Source organism: Trachemys scripta, unplaced genomic scaffold (assembly GCF_013100865.1).
Source record: "Trachemys scripta elegans isolate TJP31775 unplaced genomic scaffold, CAS_Tse_1.0 scaffold_26, whole genome shotgun sequence".
NCBI classification, from domain to species: Eukaryota; Metazoa; Chordata; order Testudines; family Emydidae; genus Trachemys; species Trachemys scripta.
Window position 1 is genome coordinate 617,128 of NW_023260511.1, and position 23,036 is coordinate 640,163.

The following is a 23,036-nucleotide window of genomic DNA, read 5'->3' on the forward strand; positions in this document are numbered from 1 at the left end:
AGAGGTAATCTCTGCACATCAGGTGACAGTCCCAAAGGGGTCTCTGTGACTGAACCCATCACAGCACCAATTCATGTTGGCTCTGCTACTCCTCTCCCCTCTCTAGCTCCATCAAGCCCCTTAGGTCAGGAGTGGAAGTGAAGAGATTCCCTCTCTACCAGCCCTCAAAGACATGGAGGTGCACCCCTCAGGCCTTGCCAGTGTGACAGGCATTGGAGGAGATCCCACACTCCTCAAGCTTTGCAGAAGCGTGTGTCTTGCCCTCCCCAGACCTCAAGAAGGGGCTGGAGGATGGTGGTGGTGAAGACACAATTGATATACCAAAAAATCAGCAAGGGTAATAGAATATTTCAAATTTTGAGTGTGGGATACCCACACACAGTCACTATCTCACAGGACATGTTCCTACTGCCATTATTGACATCAATGGCAAATTCCAAGTCCCATATTTAGAGACACATTGTCAGGGCCTAACTCCCTTTATATTCACGAACATGTAAGGACTTATTTGGGGTGAAATTCATCCCTGCATAGCGAGCAAGTGCTAGGAATCTGCAGCACAAGATACTCAGATACTCCCTATTTTGAAGGGATGTGTGGGATATAAGTGACACATGACCCATTGCATAGGAGAGACTTTCACCCAATGGGAGCAGGAATTGATCTGCAGCATTCATCTGTCCATCCTAGCAAATTTTATCAAAATAACATTTAACAACAACAAAGATCCTTCAATTTCCTTATTTCTAAGTGTGAGAATTTTATTTCTATTTGCATCACCTTTTCACCATGGAATTGAATTAACTTTTACATTCAAAGAATTGACACACACTTACTCAGTTCTACTTGGAATTCATCTGCAAAGCAAAAAAAAATATATTCTTTTAATTCACACACCTTGTGAATTTCAGTTGGGTTAGCTAGCAGATATTACATCTCTCCCCAAAAGTTTCTAATACGATACATCCCACCAATTATGTTGCAAGAGTCCAAACCATATTCATCCCTCTACTGTAAAACACCTCAGTAAATCTCATCACTGCAATAAAGGAAATTCTAAATATTGTCACTGCTTTAGAGATGCTACACACTGCTTCTTTCTGGAGTCCAAACTCAAGACGTGAGATTAATTAAAAAATTATTAGGGGAAAAAATAGTTTTGCTCCCATACGTCTAACAGTGAGCCTCGCACAGCTCTTTATAGATGTTTTACTAGTATAGTCAATTTAACAGAACTGTATTGAAGAAGAACCAATTCAAAGTTACTTTTTTCTGCTTTGGTTGTTATCTTTTCTTGCAGTCATTTGTATGTCTGTGTGTTTAATGGGTCAATAAATACTCACAAATATTAAATTTTAACCTCTTCCAAAGCCTTCAATATGAAACACCCCACATATTCCACAGTCACACAATCCCAACTGCTATCCCCATGCTCAGTATCCAACCAGACTCATCTGCCAGCCATCACAGGCTTCTGAATAAACCTCACCCCATGAGGGAGGAAATCCCAAACCTTCTCTTAGCATGGAAACTATACAGACTCCTTGTCTTCTCATGGCAACTGCTCTCACAACCCATCACTCCCATCTGCTAGTCTCTTTTCATCAACACACTGACAATCATCAATCTCTCTTGTATTCATGGTTCTTGTCCCCCAAAACATTGCAAATCATATAATTGATGACACATTGTCAGCGCCTCATTCCTCCTATATTCACATATGTGTTATGACTGATTTAGGGTAAAATTCATTCCTGGAGAGAGAGAGAAAGACTAGACCTGTACAGCACAAGGTAAACACCTATACCCTATTTTGAAGGGCTAGCTGGGATTTAAGTGATGAATAACCCATTCCACAGGGGAGATTTTTCACACAATGAGAGCAGGAATAGGGCTGTAGCACTGATCTTTTCAACCTTTTCTTATCAACTCTCTCTGATGCTAAAAATCAATGAGGGAAAATTTTAAATCTATGTTTCCCTTCAGAAAGCAAACCCTGAATGTGGCAGAGATTGGCTCAGACACGGCCCATAACTAAACTGAGTCCAAAACAATCAGCTCTATTTCTCACCGCCTACAGCCTCAGGTCAGCAAAGAAACTAAAGCACCTCTTTAGTTTACAGCACATGTTTGACTTCTTCAATGGAACTATGCCTGTGAGTAAGGTAAAGCATCTGCTTAAGTGTCTTTCACATCTGGGCTATGGAGATTAAAGGAACATGGGGCACTCCCTTCTGAAGAGACGCTGCCCCTTTGCATCATGCGGCCTAAGGACAAGAGAGACTGAGTCCCATTCTCACACATGGCAGAGCGGTCTCCCATCAAATTTAGCTTGGCCAGATTTCACATTTTATGATGTGATGGGACACAAAACGTTTTAAAGTTGTTCTTTTTATCAACATTCTTTGGACACCAGAACTGGACACAGTGTCCAGTAATGGTCTAAACAATGCTGTATACAGCAGTATTATCACACTACCAATTGCTACTTGATATTCCTAGGCATAGCCATCCAAAGATCTGGACCATTTTTGCTACTGGAAAATTCACCCTTAGGCATTTTCACTGGTAATTTCACCAATGCATTATCCTTTGGGGGGCAGTTTTAGTTTGTGTATGGCACTATACAGAAGCCAGGCTGATGGAGGCTGCACTGAGGCTGCACTTCTGGCTAGCACCATCTACTTTTTGTCAGTGCTGACCCGTTGTGGAAGGTTTAATCCAGATACTATTCAGAGGGTGCACTTCATCCTAAAAGAACAAGAATTCCAGTGCTGCAGTACTTTTTTTTGTTTGTTTGCTTGTTCTCCTTATAATCAGGTTTCCAGCAGAGCTAGTCAAAAATGGTAATTCTTTTCTTTGAAAATTTCATTGTTTTGTTTGAATATTTAGTGGAATTTTCAAACAGAAAAAGATTGAAAAGAGAGGAAAAATGTTGGTTTTCCCCCACTTTGTCTCCCTCAGAAAGGGAGGGGGGAAAAAAAGTAGAAGAAAACTAAATAAACCTAAAAACATTTGAAAACAGAATTTGGCTTTGCATGTTTCATCAAGAAATCCCAAAATATCTGGGCAAAGTGAAAACTTTTCTCACAAATTTTCACTTCTGTTGAAAAGCCATTTTTAGTTGAAAAATGTTTGGATGCAGGTATTTTTGGCCATCTGTAGTTTCAAATGTGAATACTCTTGTTTATTAATTCAACATTCATTTGCCATGAGCAGCCGAGCTCTGGCCTGCCCCGGTGCATGCTGTATGCAAGGGGGGAAGAAAGGGGAATCTCCTATGACCCTTTTACTCTGCTGATTAGCTGAATAGGATCTACCCCAGAATGTGCTGTCAATGAGGTGCATACACTGTGGAGACCAGAGTCCTGCCCTGTGTGTTCGCAAATGAAGATATACTATAGCCTGTGTATAAAAGACACTTGAACTTACCCTGACTCTGCTTCCAAGCAACTCCGCGTCCTGGCAATAATAAAATAATAATAAATAATTATAATCAATACTAATTAACAATTACAATGACCAGGATATTTTATTAATGTGTTAAATAAAACTATTTTCTATGAGGTTTATTTTGAAAAAATGAGTATTTAAAAATAACATTGTATATTACCACAGGGATGTATGTATGGCACTTTTCAGGTAATTAAAAGGACCAGGTCTCTATTATTGGGAGTGTGTGCTCATAATAAAATGAAAATAAAACATAAATAAAAAGTAGTCCATAACAACACTACCACATGGGCCAAGAATGAGATTTGAGACCAGGACTTACAGCATGAGCTATAGCAGTAAATCAGTCTGTATGCTGCAGTAGTGGACCAGGCACTAAAGTGGGACAAAGTCCCCCCAACACCCTATTTGTGGCTACAAGACTATGGTGGTAGATGTAACACACACCTACTCAGTGGTGCACTAAATCCCCCTCTAGTGGTGGCTGGGATGAATCAAGAGCTTTATGAGTAGTGCTGGGTGAATAATGTTTTTTTCGGATTTTTCTTCTTCAGAAAAGACCAGTCAAATAGAGCAGTGGTTCAGAAGTGGATTCCCCGGACCTCTGGGATGAGTGGGGTCTACCCTTGTTTATGTGAGGGTCTGTCCCTTAAGGAGTACTGCAGTGGGACCAGAATGTGCCAGAAAAGTATTCTGGCACTTTTGCTGCATGGCAGGATGCCATTTTGTTCTCAAAATGGTGTCCTTCATACAGTGTTACCTCTCACACACCATGCGTTAAAGGTCATGCTGCTGGGGGGCATTCCCACACTGTCGGGGGCATTTTGGTACCACCAGTACTTGCCCATTCAGAACTACACCACAAAATAATTTAAGTTAAAGTTAAAATCAGTCTGATGTGATAACTTGTAATGATTGCCGACTGTTTATTTTTGGTTCCTTTGTAATTCTTATTTTAATTACAAAACATATATTTTAAAATAATAAATTAACCTTACTAACAGAATAATAATAACAACAACATGAAACTTATGTATAAAAATGAAAGTGGTCCAGGAAATTTAGTCAGATGCCACAGGAGTGCTTGCAGGAAAAAAGTTTGGGAACCACTGATAGAGCACTAAAGGCAGCTAACAATACACATGCTTTCCCAATAATGTTTTTCCATGGAAGCAATTGTAGTAGCTGCCCCCAGGGGTGTTATTCAGTAGTGAATGGGAGGGAAGGTGGAGTGTGGGTCATCATGAATGGGAGACTGTCCATTAGAGGGTGCCTATCACACAGTATATCTATGAAGATGGGTCTCATACAATGAGTTGCATTGACAACTCCAATTTATACTGATGAAAAGCAAAACATTTTGCATTTGCCTGCAAGAAAACTATGGAAAGTGTAATGGACTATACATATTATTATGAGAAAGAAATAGGTTTTCATATTTTTACATATTGATTTTAAAGAATTAAGTGATGAAATATCATATCTACCTTCTTCTGCACTGATGAGTGTTCCTTCAAAAGAGAGCAAAGCAACACAGAGAAGGTTAGAATGTTTAACAGCAATATCACATATGAGCACTGACAATCTACATCAAATATTTATTGCAGCATTTTCATATTATCCCCAGAAATATCCCTCTGCTATTTAATATTATGGACATATGGGCCAGATCTTCAGCTGGTATAAACTGGTCCAATGACATGAAAATGTGGGTCTGGCATGGACCTCGAAAGGTCAGCAAGTCCAATTCCCTGAAGTAAGGCAGGGCCAAGTAAACCTAGACCATCACTGACAGCTGTTGTCCAACCTGTTCTTAAAAACATCCAGTGATGGGGACTTCACAACCTCCTTCCAGAGCTATTCCAGAGCTTAACTAGTTTTAGAATTAGAAAGATTTTCCTAATATCTAATCTAAATCTCCCTTGCTGCAGATTAAATCCATTGCTTCTTGTTCTACCTTCAGTGCACATGAAGAACAACTGATCACCATCCTCTTTATAGCAGCCCTTAACATATTTGAAGACTGTTATCAGATCCCCCCTTACTCTTCTTTTCTCAAACTGAGGGTCAGGCTCAAAACATTCAAAGTAATAAACACTTGTTCTTTGTTTTCCAAAAGTTCTTTATTCCATAAATGTCTCGTGGTTGGATCTGGTCCCCACCCATGGCTAGTGTAGTGTGACGTGTATGAGGTTAAGGTGTCATGAATAGGACAGGAATTTAGCAGAAACTGACCCTGAATTAATGAGAGACCTACTGTGTCACCTCCCGTGGCCAGGTTTTTAAAAGAGTTCAGCACCCAACACAACCTTTGAAAATCTGCACTCAAGTTACTCCTGTCTAGGATCAAGCATGATGCCTAAGGGTACGTCTACACTACAGTCAGGAGGTACAATGGCAGCATGTGTAGACATATCTGAACTAGCTTTGATGTATCCAGCTTGCTAAAAGTAGCAATGTAGTCAAGGCAGCATGGAAGGCTGCATGGGCTAGCCACCCGAGTACAATCCCACCCAGGACCCTAGGTATGTACTAAGTAGCTCAAGTACACCTAAGTAAGCTGTATTGGCTGTGCAATGGGATGTATTTCAGCCCAGAATCCCCTGTAGACTATGTACTACAAGTCCACCCTTGGGCATTCCCCTGACATCACAATTTAAAGACAGCTGTATAGAGCTGCATGGGGCTATGCTGTGCCTACGCCAGGGGAATCCTCTAACTCAACTGCAACCATTGTATGTTGCCTTAGTAGTGCATGGGGGCCGGAATCAAGTGTCCTCATTTGCATACTGAGCATGCATTTAATCTTAGATGTCTTCAGCCTTGCCCATTTTCTGCCTGCACTGTCTATTGTTTACCTTGTGTTACTCTGTATTTCTTTACTGCTCCCAGGATCCCAGGCATGTTCAGAGGCCATTGTCTCTTGTGTCTGTCTCTTCCTCCCTCCCTCTCTATGCTGGGACAGTTCCTGGGAGGGAGAGTGTAACTGTCTCATTGAAACACACAACATGGTACCTTTCTGAGTCCAGTCCCTTCCTCTTTGCTTTGGGACAGAGCGGCTATGCACTGACCCATACTTAAGGATCATGGTTAAGTCAAAATCTAACCCTTTAGGAGTATCAGTGTTCTTAAACTATGGAGGGGAAATGTAATTTTAATGTCTCAAAAACTGCTGAGGGGATTTTTCCTAAAATTTCCAAAAAAAGTATGGAACCGATTGGCTAATTCACTGGTTACATACTCATCTGGGAAACTAGTAGTCACCACAAATATTATTTTTTTCTGCTTACCTTTTGTGTTTGTTATATATATACACATATATGTTATATCTGAATAATCATAAACACTTGGCAAAACTTTACATTGATCTGCCCCATTGGTTACCTTTTTCAGGATCTCTCCTTCTGTTTCCTAAAATAAACGTCAGAGACAATATATGAAAACACCCATGGAGATGCAAATAGCAATTACTCATTACCTAAAACCCTACAGCCTTTAAATTCTAAAGCCCATAGATAGGGAGCGGTGTGTGTTTATTAAACAGAATCTCAGTGTTATTCAATAGAAATTGCCAACCAGGGTAATAAGTCTACTATATATTTTAAAGTGAGCTGCACAAAGGACTATAACTCAGTGTTGCAATGCCTTATCTCTAGGTGCCCTGCCTCCCAGTGCAGTGTACAATCTAGAGTTAGGCACCCACGCTCCCTAAACAATGCGTGGGGAGAGTTAGGTGCTTAAGAATGGGCTACACAAAAGCCAGCATGCTGTGAAGGGAATGCCTAAGCTAGCCAATAGGAAATGCTGAGGAGAAGGGAGTGGCTGAAGTCCACTGAGGACCCACAGTCATGAGCCCTCTCTGAGAGCTAGGGGTCTAAACACCACCTTTTACTAACAAATCTGGGGTCAAGTCCCTTCTCTGCCTGAGAGGAGCAGGGGTGTGACCTTTATCCCAGAATACCCCAGTGGTTAGGGCGCTCCCCTGAAAAGGGTTGTGGGGGAGGCTACAACCCAGTGTCAACTTTCTGCTCCTGTCAGGCAGAAGGGGGAGTTGAATCTGGGTCTCGAACATTTGGGGTGAGTGGTCTAACTAGCGAGCTACCGGCTATAAGGGCATTAGTGACACCTCCTCTTATGGCATCATTTTGTGCAAGGCCTGCTCTGGTGGGCAATGCCTAGTCTGACTATCCTGCTGAGGCTTAGGTGTGAGCTTAGGCACCTGGTCCCCTGCACTTAGGTGGCTTTGCATATGCCAGCAGCAGAAACGTAGGCATCATGGGGATTTTTCCAATGGAAATGCAGGTGTTGAGGGACTTCAGACAATTACAGGGTCAGGTGGCAGTAGAGAGGGGTTTTGAGGACCTGAATTTTGGATGTAGGTATCTAAAGTGCCTAAACCCCTTTGTGGATCTAGCCCCAGGTCGGTAGCTATAACTTCCTCTTTCCCAATTTAGCAAACTGCATCATGCAGAAAAAGAAATGTGTCTACACTAGGTGAGGAAAGCTCTAAAGGGACATGGGTTACGGTTAGGGTTACGGCACTGGCTGGGTAGCTTGCTTGCCATGATAAGAGTTCAGTGTGTCAGTCCTGATTAAAACGCTTAAGGATACCCAGGCACTATGGCCCCAATCCCATATCCTTCCAGGCAGACCCTGATGGTGTGTGGAACAATTGCCAGGATCAAGGCCTATGGTTCCACCTGTGTATTTGGGATTCCTGGAACACCCATCCTCTAGCACCAGCTCTTTACTTCCGTCTTCCTCCTGGTGAACGTCCAGAAGGGCTGTCACCACCCCACACCACCACCACTCAAGAAAGGATTTGAGCAAGAGGATATTGCCTCCCTGAGGCAGTGTTAGGTCTCAGACACTGTGGACATGTCTACACTAGAAACTTAAGTCGACCTATATTAGGTCAACCTTCAGGCACCACAGCAATTAGTGCAGTGGTTCATGTCCACACTGCCCTCCTTTGGTCGGTGGTGCACATCCTCACCATGAGCTCTTCCACTGACCTAAGAGGGTTCTTAGCTCAGCTCACAGCTCTCTGCCAGGAGCCCAGCTACCTCAGGGTCCCTGCCACATGCCCCCTCCCAGCTCTCCAGCCTGCTGTGAGCCCAGCAGGTTCCCCCTACTCCCCCCACCTGGTTTTGCAAACCCTGCTGGAAGCATGGCAGCCGCCCGGGCACTTAGCTGCGCAGTTCCCACCAGGAGCAGAGCTGCCTCCTGGCTTCCTGCCAGCTGTCCTCCCCCACCCCTGTTCTCAGTTCCATGCTCCCCACTGGCAGCCCAGCTACCCCCCATCCCTGCTCTCTGCTCTGCACTCCTCGCTGGGAGCACAGCAGCCCCCCTGTGCTCTCAGCTCCATGCTCCCCAACGGGAGTGGGACAGTTGTTTGTTCTCTCGCCTCCATACTCCCCGCTGTGAATGGGACAACCGCCCAGACACCCAGTGGGGATCTGGGAGCCTTGGTGCAGCTAGGCTCCCAGCAGGAAGCAGGGAGCTGGGACCTCTGGATCAGTCCAGCTCTGGGCGGGAAGCAAAGAGCCTGGGCAACAGCCCGGCTGGGAGCAGGGAACGGGGAGCGAGGGGACAGCCTGGCTTGGAGCAGGGAGCCTGGGGAGCAGCCCGGCTGGGAGCGGGAGGACTTTTTTGTCAATTTCACGCAACTGTCTACACGGGCACTGTATTACCATAACTAAATTGACATCAGCCCTATGCCTCTCGTGGAAGTGGAGTTATTATGTCAGTTTAGCAGGGCACTTACATCAGTCGAGTAAGGCTGTAGTGTGTATACTGACATAGTTAGGTTGACTTAAGCTGCCTTATGTCAACCTAGCTGTTTAGAGCAGATCAGGTCTAAAAGAGAGCTGGCTTTGTACCTGACATTATTGTCAGTGTCAGAAGAAACCTTGCCCTAGCCCTTCCCCAAAGCATAGAGTTTACCAGGGGAAATGCCACCAAATATATGCTGAAATTGCTCCTGGTCTTGGAGCACCCTATCAATTGGGTATGGGGAGATGTTGTTTTCCTGGGCTTGGTTTCTAAAGCCAAATGTCCCTCCTCCTTTGCTCAGGGTGGGGTGGGGGGTGGGATAGAATTTAAATCTGGATCCTGAGACAAATTTCATGGTTTGTCTGTTTATAATGTACTGAACCAAAATAATGAAGCCAAACACCCAAAAATATGTGAGGGACTGAGTCAAAAACTGGTTCCAATGTTGGAGCCTGTTTCTAGTAATAATTTATACCATTTGCAAGTGGTGGGCCAAAGACTGCAGCCCCTCCTCATCAAATATTCCCCTTGATGCCAATTTCAGTAAAGACTGAGTAAGTGATTTAATATAGTATCGTAGCCATAGGCCATTGCACACACTAAAATAAATAGAAAAAATAATTTAAAAAATAGTCAATAAAAAAGATACAAACTTTAAAAACACAGGACTAGCAATTCCCTAAAATTAGTTACACTTTAAAATCACCACCCTGAAAACAATATACAAAACTAAAATTAAAAAAAGAAAGAAAGAGGAATACATTATTTTGTTTAGGTCAGAAGTAGCCTATATGTCACAAACATTATCTACGCAGAATTTGGCCTTATATTATAAATATGAAGGAAGTCTAGAAATGTAGAAGGAAGATTTTTTTACTTAAACAATAATAAATGAAGAAGACGATCCCGATGATAATAATAACAATGAGGACAACAATCGTGCCCACGAGAATCTTTTGTTCGTCTAAGTTAGCCTCAGCCATTTTTTCTGTAGAACAAGAAAAAAAAAAAAAGGTCATTAGTTACTGAAAATATCCAACAAATAGATTTGTCCTGATCCAGAAGTGCCTTTCTGTTTTAAAGATATAGAACGATTCTAGGTTGTTTGGGGTCTTTTGTTGTGTGTATTTGCTGGAAGCACCATTAAAATTATTTGACAAATGAAATGGATGAAATGGATACAGACCTGTCAAGATTTCAAAACAAACAAACAAACAAAGAAGCACAGCATCATAATTTTTCATTTATTATTTTTGTTCCTCAATATTACATCAGAGAGGGTTTTTTTATGAAACAAATAGTTTTCACAACATACAAAATCTTTAAGCATAAAAAGGGGAAAGCTAATGTCTAAAACTGATTCACTAGGCTTGGTGGTCAGGAATTTGTTAAATCCTCTGCAGAATTCCCTCATTTTAGGTTCTCAAAATGCACTTGTTCTCCTTTGACTTTCCTTAAAATTGTCACAGTGCCTAAAAGGGCTCTTGTCTGCAGACCACCAATGGTTCTTACCTTTTATTATTATGATCTTAATCATAATCTATCATAATGAACATGTTGGTGTCATTGAAAGAAGAGAACAAACAATGCAGACTTACCAGTGTTTTTCTCAAAAGTTTCTGGGGGGAAAAAAGAACAAAAAATTACACACGGTTTCCTCAAAACTGTGCATTCATATGTGTACACTGGGGTGGGAAAGAGATCAGAAGACCCAGTGAAGGACAAAGTGTGCCCACATTTTACTAATCAAATACTTTCCATTGTGACAAACTGAATATTTCCTCTACTTTCTAAGAATCATTTGTGTCTGTTTTCTATGCAGAAAGGGGGAGACTTTTGGTGATCTTTCGCTAATCACTTATTTTCTTTTATGTGTTTGGGCAAATGGTGTGATAGGTGCATTGTGTTTAAGAAAGCTTGTTTTAAGAAATCAATAAAAGACCCCCCACACATGCTAACCAGCTTCCTGAAGGTTACCTGAAGTCACTGGGAGTTGTGGGTTCTTAGCACCTCAAATGCATCAAGCCCCTGTAAACTGGGGTTGGGGGAAGTCACACAGTTCATAGCTTATGCAGACTGAGATCATTGCATGCACCAGGGATCCTTGCATCTCTCCATCCGCGCACAATTACCTATGGGACCCCCATCCCATTCCCCCCTATTTCAGGGAAAACCTGCAGCCACCCAACCTTTCCCCATGCCAGGGACTCTGTGTGTTCCCATTATACTCTGTCCCCATGCCAAGTGCCCCATGGCCCCTCCATGCCAGGTGTCCTGTGTGAATCCCCCTTACTCTTCTCTCCACATACCTCCCCAGACCCACCTGAGTGGCGTGCCTCAGAACACTGAACAGAAGTTCATGATCGTGCTCGGTTTTGGTCACAGGCTGCAGATCCTGCCCATTATTTGCAACCCAGTGGAGTTCAGGTTTGGGGGACCACCCTGTTGACCTGCAGGCTAGGCCTATTCTCTGGTGCTGGGAACCCAGCACATAAATGGACACAGGAGCAATAGTTAAAACAGGAAGACAGAGCTTGGGATGGGACTATCTTCAGGGAAACTGCATTGTCCCTTTGTTATGGCTTTATTTTTAAATCAGGGCACTGTCCCAATTTCTGTGTTTTTCCTACTGGAGTTCAAATAAATTCTTCACCTGCTTCTCCAGGGGATTTCAGATCATGGCGAGTCTCCACAGTAAATGCCAAGTTGTACGGCTGCCTGGCCTCCAAAATGCTACAGGCCAATGCCAATGCTCAGGCCAGGTCTACACTCAAAAGTTTGGTCGACCCAGCTACATTACTCAGGGGGGTGAAAAATCCACACCCTTGAGTGGTACAGTTAAACTGACCTAACCCAGCACTAGGTTGATGCAAGAATTCTTCTGTCACGCTAGCTTTCACCTCTCGGGGAGATGGATTCACTACAGTGATAGGAGAACCCCTCCTGTTGCTGTTGTACGTGTCTACACTGAAGACCACCAAAGGTTCTTACCTTTTCTTATTATGGTGTTACTCATAATCTATCATAATAAATGTTTTGGTGTTATTGAAAGTAGAGAACAAAGAATGCAGACTTACCAGTGATCTCCTCAGAGGTTTCTGGGGGGAAAAAAAGAAAGAAAATGTTTTACACATTGTTTCCTCAAAACTGTGCATTCATATATGTGCACTGGGGTGGGAAATAGATCAGAAGCCCCAGTGAAGAAGAGAGTGTGCCCACATCGTACTAATCAAATAATTTCCATTGTGACAAAAGGAATATTTCCTCTACCTTGTAAGCATCATTTGTATCTGTTTCCTATGCGGAAACAGTGAGATTGTTGGTGTCCTTTAGCTAATCACTTCTTTTCTTTTGTGTGTGTTTGGCAAATGGTGTGATAGGTAAGTGCATTGTGTTTAAGGAAGTATTGTTTTAAGAAAACAAGAAAAGACTCTACACACATGCTAACCAGCTTCCCGGAGGTTACCCTGAAGTCACTGGGAGTTGTGGGTTCTTAGCACCTCACATGCCTCAGGCCCCTGCAAACAGGGGTTGGGGGATCACACAGTCCATAGCTTATGCAGGCTGAGCTCATTGCACGCACCAGGGGCTCCTTGCATCTGTCCATCCGCACACAACTCCCTGTGGGACCCCATCCCATTCCCCTCTATTTCAGGGGCTCCCTGCAGCTTCCCAACCTTTCCCCATGCCAGGGAATCTGTGTGTCCCTCCATCCACTCTGTCCCCAGGCCAAGTGCCCCATGACCCCTCCATAGGGGAGGTCCTGGGTGCAGCCCCCTTACCCTTCTCTTCAGATGCATCCCCATTCCCACCTTCCCACCCCCACAATCTTATTCTTCTTTCTCTCGTCTTTTCTTTCTCTTTCAGGCTAGACAGCACTAGCTGTATGCAAGAATTCTACTCTCAACCTAGCTTTCGCCTCTCAGGGTGATGGATTCACTACAGTGACGGAAGAACCCCTCCTGTTGCTGTATTTTGTGTCTACACTGAAGTTCACCAATGGTTCTTACCTTTTCTTATTATGATGTTACTCATAATCTATCATAATAAACGTTTTGGTGTTATTGAAAGTAGAGAACAAAGAATGCAGACTTATCAGTGTTCTGCTCAGGGGTTTCTGGGATGGAAAATCTTACTCTCTTCTTTCCTTTCTCTCTCAGTGTTTCGCCATTTTTAAATTCTATTGGGACACAGGGCAAAGATGAGATGGGGGAGCTGTTATGCTGAAAGGTGTTATTTATGCCATCAACTGGTTCTTTGCTCTAGAGATAATTATAGAAGGAGTTGAAAGTGCTATGCTAGCTCTTCTATCCAGGCGCTAGGCGATCCATGTGGCCTCCATTTCCCCTTTCCAGTTTGCAGATTTCCACCAAAATTGACAGGGTTCTGCCCATTGATATCTAGAACACTCCCTGAAATTCTGGAATTGAGCGGCTACAGCCTTAAAAAATTGTCATATTACATCTATTAACACATAGGCCTGAAACTCTAAGTTACGCTAAAGAATAGTTAACCAAGAGTGCCGTCTAGCTTTGCAAAGTTAGGCTAAGAGAGATAATAAAAAGGTTAGCAAACAGAATTAACATGAACATCTGCAAATTTTGCCATCTCATTGTTCACCTTCTTTCCCAGATCATTTATGAAGATGTTGAACCGCACAGGTCCCCGCACAGATCCTTGGATGACCCCACTATTTACCGCTCTCCCTTTTGAAAACTGACCACTTATTCCTTCCCTTTCTTTCCTGTCTTTAAACCAGTTACTAATCTATGAGAGGACCTTCCTTCTTATCCCATGATGTGTTACTTTGCTTAAGAGCCTTTGGTGAGGGACCTTGTCTAAGGCTTTCTCAAAATCCAGCTACACTGTATGCACTGCATCACCTTTGTCCACATGTTGACTCACTCAAAGCATTGGTGAAGCATGAGTTTCCTTTACAAAAGTTGCATTGACTCTTCCCCAAGATATTGTGTTCATCCAAGTGTCTGAGAATTCTGCGCTTTGCTATGGTTTCAATCAATTTGCCTGGTACTGAAGTTAGACATTTCAGCCTGTAATTGCCCCGGATCACCTCTGAAGCCTTTTTTTACATAAAAGTATTGCTACATTAGCTATTGGCCAATCATCGCTTACAGGTTGGTCTGGATAACGCAGCTGATTTCTCCAGTTTCCTCTCCCAGGATTGTGACATGGCTCAGAACACTGGAGAGAAGTTCACGATCCTGCTCTGTTTTGGTCACAGGCTGCAGATCCTGCCCATTTTTTGTAACCCAGTGGAGTTCAGGTTTGGGGAACCACCCTGTTGACTTGCAGGCTAGGTCAATCCCCTGGCCCTGGGGACTCAGCACATCAATGGACAAAGAAGCAACAGCTAAAGCAACAAGAGAGAGTTTCGGAAGGGACTATCTTCTGGAAAACAGCACTGTCCCTTTCTTATGGCTTTATTTTTAACTCAGGGCACAGTTCTAATTTCTGTGTTTTTTCCTGCTGGAGTTCAAAGAAATTTTTCACCTGCTTCTCCAGGGGATTTCAGATCATGGCGAGTCTCCACAGTAAGTGGCAAGTTTCACGGCTGCCTGGCCTCCAGAATGCCACATGCCAATGCCAATACTCCTCAGGCCAGGACTACACTCAAAAGTTAGGTCGACCCAGCTACATTGCTCAGAGGGGTTGGGGGTGGGGGGAGAAAAATCCACACCCTAGAGTGGTGCAGTTAAGCCGACCTAAGCTCAGTGTTGAAAGCACTAGGTTGATGCAAGAATTCTTCTGTCAACCCAGCTTTCGCCTCTCAGGAAGATGGATTCACTACGGTGATGGGAGAACCCCTCTTGTTGCTGTAGTATGTGTGCAGGTTTGGGGTCTCTCTCCAGGGATTTTGTGCTGTGGAGAAGTGCTTTTACCGACAATGCTTTTACCTGAAAAAGGAATTGCTGCTAGGAGTATGGCACAGAACAAGCAGCTGGAGAGTTGTCCCCGTAGCTCCATGCCTCTGGTAGCTCATGTGGGAAAGTCACGGGCTGATCTGAAATGAGAGCAGCAATCAAAATAGACACAGATGCTGAGACATACAGGACACCTGATTTCTCGTTATTCCCCCTTGAAATACACCAGGCTGTTCCTTCCCTTCCTTTTGTATCACTGCAAGTTGCAGGGAAAGCTAAACAATATGGGGGGGTGTCATTATGTGCAGCCAGTGTGGGAGTGAATGGAGGTGGGAGATCACATGAGAACCTTTGTTGTGGCGGAAGGGACACTCACTGTCATAGTCCTAGTGCTCGGGGAGGGCAAGGCCATGTGATTCCAGCACCACTGCTTTCCAAGCGTGGCACAGCACCTGGCCTTCTCCAGGGCTGCTGGGGGCACTGACTCTCCCTGGGGCACAATGGGCCAGAGACGCAGGGCGTGTCTATTCTGCAGGCATTGCCTGTGAGCTCTTTAATCTTGCTAGCTCAAGTCCTGGAACAGTGACACTGCAGCAGCACAAGCTTCAGTCCAGGCTGTACAAACCAACCAGCCCAGAACCCAGGATAATTAACTGTGTGAGTTAGCTGCGATTAATCGACAGCCCTAATTTTAAAGTGTTATTGTCTTCATTGGCCAAAACTATTGTGATCTTTTTTATGCTGCAAATTTGGAGTTTATTAAATGTAACTGTCTAAGCAATTAACTGCAAGGTTGACATTTGATAGTAATTGGACAATAATAAGTTATGCAATTAGCTGCAAATTGTAATATGAAATAAACAATGAGTTGAGGGGCTTTAAAAGACCTGTAGATTATTAAGCACCTCAACCCGAGTGTAAGTGGATAGCTTGGTGACCTAAATGTAGGTAGGTAATTTCCTGTCTGTAACATGTCTTCAGTCAGGGAAACCCAACTTGAATAAACCAAATTGGTCTTGATCACCTGATGTTTCAGTACTCAGTTATCTAGCAGGAACTCATTTATTTCCCATCCAAACAGAGAAATGCCATCATGTTTTGTGTAAGGCCTTGCAAACCAATGCTCATACAGAGGAGTCCAGAGAAATGGGGGCAGATCAGCTTTAACATAAATCCATTGGACCAAATTTTGTTTTCCTTGAATGGTACCCTACTTCAGGCATAGTCCCAGGGAGGTCCATGGTCAAGATTTTCCAAAGTGACTAGCAATTTTGAGTGCCCAATTGGAGACAATTGAAAACCAATGGATTTTCTGAGGCTTTTTTTTACTAGACTGGTTTCTGATGGCAGGTTTTTTTATTTTTTTGTTTGTTTGTTTGCTAATTGTCCCTTGACATAAAAAATGCTGACGTCTATACTCAGGGAATGACCCCATGATGGCAGAGTTAATAAGGCTAGTTTACACAGTGACAAAATGAGTATTTCCTTCTATGTGACAATACTTATATGCTACTGTTTGCCACGTAGGCAAGGTGCGATTTATGGCATCTGTTATATTATAATTTCATTTCTTTTAATTGCTTGGGCAAACAATGTGGTAGTTAACTATATAATTTTTGCTTCAAGTCACTTTTGAAAATGTTACCCTTAAGGCACTGCTTACCCGCTGACTATTTCTGTACTTAAAACATTACCTATTCTTCGCGCCAATATTAAAATCCAATCTACCTGCCTAGTTATCAATCAGCATTTTAAAGCACTTATTGCTATGGCAACACACATTCATTAAGTGCCTGAGACTTCAGACACTGGAAGTTCTTTGAATTTGAACTCCATTGAATACAGTGGGTGCAGAATTGAACCCTTACAAACAGTTGTGGTGCAACTTTAAGTCCAAGTGAAAACAGAAGGAAAGACTTGCCCAAGAAAGAACAGAAGGAGGAAGGTCAGAGAATTGCACCAGCAACAGGAAGAGGCAGGTATAAATGACTGGAGATGGCCTACTAAGAAGAACAGAACTGATCCGGAGAACGGAAGAGTGTGCTGTCTGCTGCAAGCTAAGATATGGGATGTGGACCTGAGGCTGAAGAGGATCCTAATGGAAGCAGGAAAGAATCCACTGACTGTCCTTCATGTGGGAACAAATGATACTGATACATTCTCACTGGAATGAATCAAGGGAAGCTATGCCAGGCTGAGGGAGAAACAAGGAAATGGAGGCTCAGGTGATCTTCAGTGGGATTCTACCTGTCACTAGAGGAGGAGAACGAAGGTGCGACAAGATTATGATGATCAACAGATGGCTCAGGCAGTTCTGCGGTGACCTAGAATCCTACTTTCGACGTCTCCGACTCAAAGAATATTTCCAACATACCTCTGAACAGCATACTAACCCACAGAATCCTCCCTACCAGCACTACAAAAAAAAGGATTCTGCATGGACTCTTCCGGACGGTCGAAATAACAGACTGGATTTCTACATAGATTGCTTCCGTCAACGTGCAAAGGCTGAAATTGTGGAAAAGCAACATCACTTGCCACATAACCTCAGCCATGCTGAACACAACGCCATCTACAGCCTCAGAAACAACCCTGACATCATAATCAAAAAGGCTGACAAAGGAGGTGCTGTCGTCATCATGAATAAATTGGAATATGACCAGGAGGCTGCTAGACAGCTCTCTAACACCACATTCTACAGGCCATTATCCTCTGATCCCACTGAGGATTACCTAAAGAAACTACACCATCTGCTAAAAAAACTCCCTGACAAAGCACAGGAACAAATCCGTATAGACACATGCCTAGAACCCCGACCAGGGGTATTCTATTTGCTACCCAAGATCCATAAACCTGGATATCCTGGACGCCCCATCATCTCAGGCATTGGCACCCTAACATCAGGCTTGTCTGGTTATGTAGACTCTGTCCTAAGACCCTACGCTACCAGCACTCCCAGCTATCTTTGAGACACCACTGACTTCCTGAGGAAACTACAATCCATCGGTGATCTTCCAGAAAACACCATCCTGGCCACTATGGACGTAGAAGCCCTCTACACCAATATTCCACACAAAGATGGACTACAAGCTATCAGGAACAGTATCCCTGATAATGTCACAGCTAACCTGGTGGCTGAACTTTGTGATTTTGTCCTCACCCACAACTATTTCACATTTGGGGACAATATATACCTTCAAGTCAGCGGCACTGCTATGGGTACCCGCATGGCCCCACATATGCCAACATTTTTATGGCTGACTTAGAACAACGCTTCCTTAGCTCTCGTCCCCTAACGCCCCTACTCTACTTGCGCTACATTGATGACATCTTCATCATCTGGACCCATGGAAAAGAAGCCCTTGAGGAATTTCACCATGATTTCAATAATTTCCATCCCACCATCAACCTCAGCCTAGATCAATCCACACAAGCGGTCCATTTCCTGGACACTACTGTGCTAATAAGCGATGGTCACATCAATACCACCCTATACCGGAAACCTACTGACCGCTACACTTACCTACATGCCTCCAGCTTCCATCCAGGACACACCACACGATCCATTGTCTACAGCCAAGCTCTAAGATATAACCGCATTTGCTCCAATCCCTCGGATAGAGACAAGCACCTACAAGATCTCTATCAAGCATTCTTAAAACTACAATACCCACCTGCTGAAGTGAAAAAACAGATTGACAGAGCCAAACGAGTACCCAGAAGTCACCTCCTACAAGACAGGCCCAACAAAGAAAATAACAGAACACCACTAGCTGTCACCTTCAGCCCCCAACTAAAACCTCTCCAGCGCATCATCAGAGATCTACAACCTATCCTGAAAGATGATCCTTTACTCTCACAGATCTTGGGAGACAGACCTGTCCTCGCTTACAGACAACCCCCCAACCTAAAGCAAATACTCACCAGCAACCACACATCACTGAACAAAACCACTAACCCAGGAACCTATCCTTGTAACAAACCCCGATGCCAACTCTGTCCACATATCTATTCAAGTGACATCATCATAGGACCTAATCACATCAGCCATACCATCAAGGGCTCGTTCACCTGCACATCTACCAATGTGATATATGCCATCATGTGCCAGCAATGCCCCTCTGCCATGTACATTGGCCAAACCGGACAGTCTCTACGCAAAAGAATTAATGGACACAAATCTGACATCAGGAATCAAAATACTCAAAAACCAGTGGGAGAACACTTTAACCTGTCTGGTCATTCAGTGACAGACCTGCGGGTGGCTATATTACAACAGAAAAACTTCAAAAACAGACTCCAAAGAGAGACTGCAGAGCTAGAATTGATATGCAAACTAGACACAATCAACTCCGGTTTGAATAAGGACTGGGAATGGCTGAGCCATTACAAACATTGACTCATTTTTTTTTTTCTCTTAATTAATTGGCCTCTCAGAGTTGGTAAGACAACTCCCACCTGTTTATGCTCTCTGTATGTGTGTATATATATCTCCTCAATATATGTTCCATTCTATATGCATCCGAAGAAGTGGGCTGTAGTCCACGAAAGCTTATGCTCTAATAAATTTGTTAGTCTCTAAGGTGCCACAAGTACTCCTGTTCTTCTTTTTGGCTCAGGCAGTGGTGCTATAAGGAAGGCTTTGGGATGTTCGAACACTAGGAGGCATTCATGGATAGAGGATAATTCTCATGGGATTGACTCCACCTGAGTAGGGAGGGAAATAGACTTCTGGGATGGAGGTTGGCACAACTGATTAAAAGAGCTTTAAATTAGGAATTCATGGGAGACAGTTGGGAGATGCTCATGGAATCTCCACGCCTGATTCTAACATTGAGGGGGAGGAAAATCAAGTAAGAGAGGACAGAGCAATGGAGAAAGGAACAACAGGGAGCAGTAGAATGGACATCAAAAGGAAAGATAGTGCTGATACCCATGACACTAACAGTCAGGTAGGCAAGACTGGCAGTAGAATGACTGTACCTAGTCAGGTGTGGAATCTGGGTGAAGCCAAGCAGAAATATCAAAGATGTCTGTACACCAATTCAAGAAGTCTAGATAACAAAATGAAGGAACTAGAACTACTGGTGTAGGAAGTGAAACCAGATATTATAGGGATAATAGAAACATAGTAGAATATTATTAATGATTGGAGTACAGGTATTGAAGGATATGTGCTGTTCAGGAAAGACAGAAATAAAGGGAAGGGTGGTGGACTAGCTTTGTATATTATTGATGAGCTAGACTGAAAAGAAATTAGAAGTGATGGACTGGATAAAGCAGAACCTGTTTAAGTCAAACTCACCTGGGGGAGAAAAGCTACTTGAGGTACCCCTGGGATAGTGCATGAGGTATGCTACAGACACCCAGGATCCAATATGGATAGAGACCTCTTTAATATTGTAATGAAATAAATACTGATGGGAATTGTGTCATAATGGAAAACTTTAATTTCCCAGATATTGATTAGAGGACAAGTGCTCCTAATAATGGTAGAGCACAGATATTCCTGGTTGCGACAACTGTCAGATTTCTTCACCAAATACTCTCTGAACCAACTAAAGGTGATGTCATTCTAGATTTAGCATTGGTAAGTAGTGGGGACCCCATTGAAGAACTGGTTGTAGAGGACAACCTTGGTATGAGTGATCATGGGCTAACTCAGTTTAAACTAAATAGAAGGATTACAAAAAAGGCCTGCTAATAGGGTCTTTGATTTCAAAAAGGCAAACTTTAAAACATTAAGGGAATTTGTTAGGGACATGGACTGGACTGAAGAACTCAAGATCTTAATGTGGAGGAGGTTTGAAATTACTTTAAGTCAAAGTTGCAGAAACTATCTGAAGTCTGCATCCCAAGCAAGGGGGAAACATTGTAGGGAAGTTTTGCAGATCAAAGTGGATGAGCAAGCATCTCAAACATGTTGTTAAGAGAAAGCAGAAAGCCTACAAGGAATGGAAGATTGGAAGGATCAGCAAGGAAAGCTACCTTTTAGAGGTCATATAGTGTAGGGAAAAATAGAGAGCTACCAAAAGCCAAGCAGAGCTGGACCTTGCAAAGGAAATTAAAACCAATAGTAAAAGGTTCTATAGCCAAATAATTTTAAAAAAATCAAAGAAAGAACTGGGACCACCAAGCACTGATGATGGGGTGGGCAGGGGGGAGAGATTAAAGATAATCTAGGCATGTCACATCACCTAAACAAATATTTTGCCTCAGTTTTGAATAAGGGTAATGAGCTTAGGGATAGTGGCAGAGTGGCTAATAGGAATGATGATATGGAAGTAAAAATTAGCACATCTGAGGTGGAAGTCAAACTCAAAAATCTTAGTTGGACCAAATTGGAAGGACCAGCTAATCTCCACCCACGAATATTAAAGGAACTGGCACATAAAATTGCAAACCCATGTGCAAGGATTTTTAATGAATCTGTAAATTCAGGGGTCATATCCTATGACTAAAGAATTCCTAATATAGTTCCTATTTTTAAGAATGGGGGGAAAGTTATCCAATAAACCACAGGCCTGTTAGTTTGACCTCAATTTTTAGCAAGATCTTGGAACAAATTTTGAAAGATAAAGTAGTTAATGACATAGAGGAAAATGGTAATTGGGATAAATTCAACATGGTTTTACAAAAGGTAGATCATGCCAGACCCATCTGATCTCTTTCTTTGAGAAGATTGATTTTTCAGACAAAGAAAATGCAGTAGATCTAATCTATCTGGATTTCAGTAAGACATTTGATGCAATTCCACATGGGAAATTATTAAATTGGAAAAGATGGGGATTAATGCTAGAACTGTAAGGTGGATAAGGACCTGGGTAAAGAAAAGAATACATCAGGTCATATTGAAAGGTAAATTGTCAGGCTGGAAGGAGGTTACTAATGGAGTTCCTCAGAGATCGGTCTTAGGACCAGTCTTATTTAACTTTTTCATTAATGACCTTGGCACAAAAAGTGGGAGTGTGCTAACAAAATTTGCAGATGACACAAAATTGGGAGGTATTGCCAATATGGAGAAAGACCAGAATATCATAGAAGATTTAGACAACCTTGAAAACTGGAGTAATAGAAATGAGACTAAATTTAATATTGGAAAATGCAAGGTCATGCAATTAGGGACTAAGACGACAAATTTTTGCTGTAAACGGGGGATGTACCAGTTGGAAGCAACAGAGGAGGAGAAAGACCTGTGTGTATTGGTTGATCACAGGATGACTATGAACCACCAATATGACGTGGCCATGAAAAACGCTTATACTGTCCTAGGATGCATCAGATGAGGTATTTCAAGTAGAGATAGGGAGGTGTTATTACCATTGTACAAAGCACTGGTGGGCCCTCATCTGGAATACTGTGTGCAATTCTTGTCTCCCATGTTTGAAAAAGATGAATTCAAACTGGAACAGATGCAGAGAAGGACTACTAGGGTGATCAGAGGAATGCAAAACCCACATTCCAAGAAGAGACTCAAGGAGCTTGACTTGCTTAGCCTAACTAAAAGAAGGCTGAGGGGAGATATGATTGCTGTCTATAAATACATCAGAGGGATAAAGTTAAGCATCAGTCTTGACAAAAGAACAAATGGATACAAACTGGCCATCAACAAGTTTAGACTTGAAATCAGATAAGGGTTTCTAACCATCAGAGAAGTGAAATTCTGGAACAGCCTCCCAAGGGGAGCAGTGGAAGCAAAAATTGCAAGATTTCAAGATTGAGCTTGATAAATTCATGGGATAATGAAATTGCCTACAATGGCATATGGCCCATCTGTGACTGTTAGTAGCAAATATCCCTAACAGCCACAGAGGAGACACTACATGGGAAGGGCTCCGAGTTAGTACAGAGAATTATTTCCCAGCTGTCTGGCTGATAGGTCTTGCTTATATGTTAACAGCTCAACTAATTAACATGTTTGGGGTA

At 42.8% G+C, this 23,036-nt stretch overlaps 2 long non-coding RNA genes across 2 annotated transcripts in view; both read right to left on the minus strand.

The window, feature by feature from the left end:
• Positions 1-1,461: 1,461 nt before the first annotated feature.
• The window catches only part of LOC117870348, a 28,429-nt gene continuing 6,854 nt past the window's right edge, over positions 1,462-23,036 (minus strand). Inside the window, exons 2-4 of the long non-coding RNA XR_004643963.1 lie at positions 15,144-15,250; positions 13,321-13,408; positions 1,462-1,471 (exon numbers count right to left, since the gene is read on the minus strand). This is a non-coding gene — a long non-coding RNA (uncharacterized LOC117870348). The remainder of the gene's footprint in view (positions 1,472-13,320; positions 13,409-15,143; positions 15,251-23,036) is intronic.
• Positions 4,940-10,220, minus strand: LOC117870349. The gene is made up of 3 exons (XR_004643964.1): positions 10,106-10,220; positions 6,838-6,864; positions 4,940-4,964 (listed from the first exon to the last, which is right to left on the minus strand). It is a non-coding gene; the product is annotated as an uncharacterized LOC117870349 (long non-coding RNA).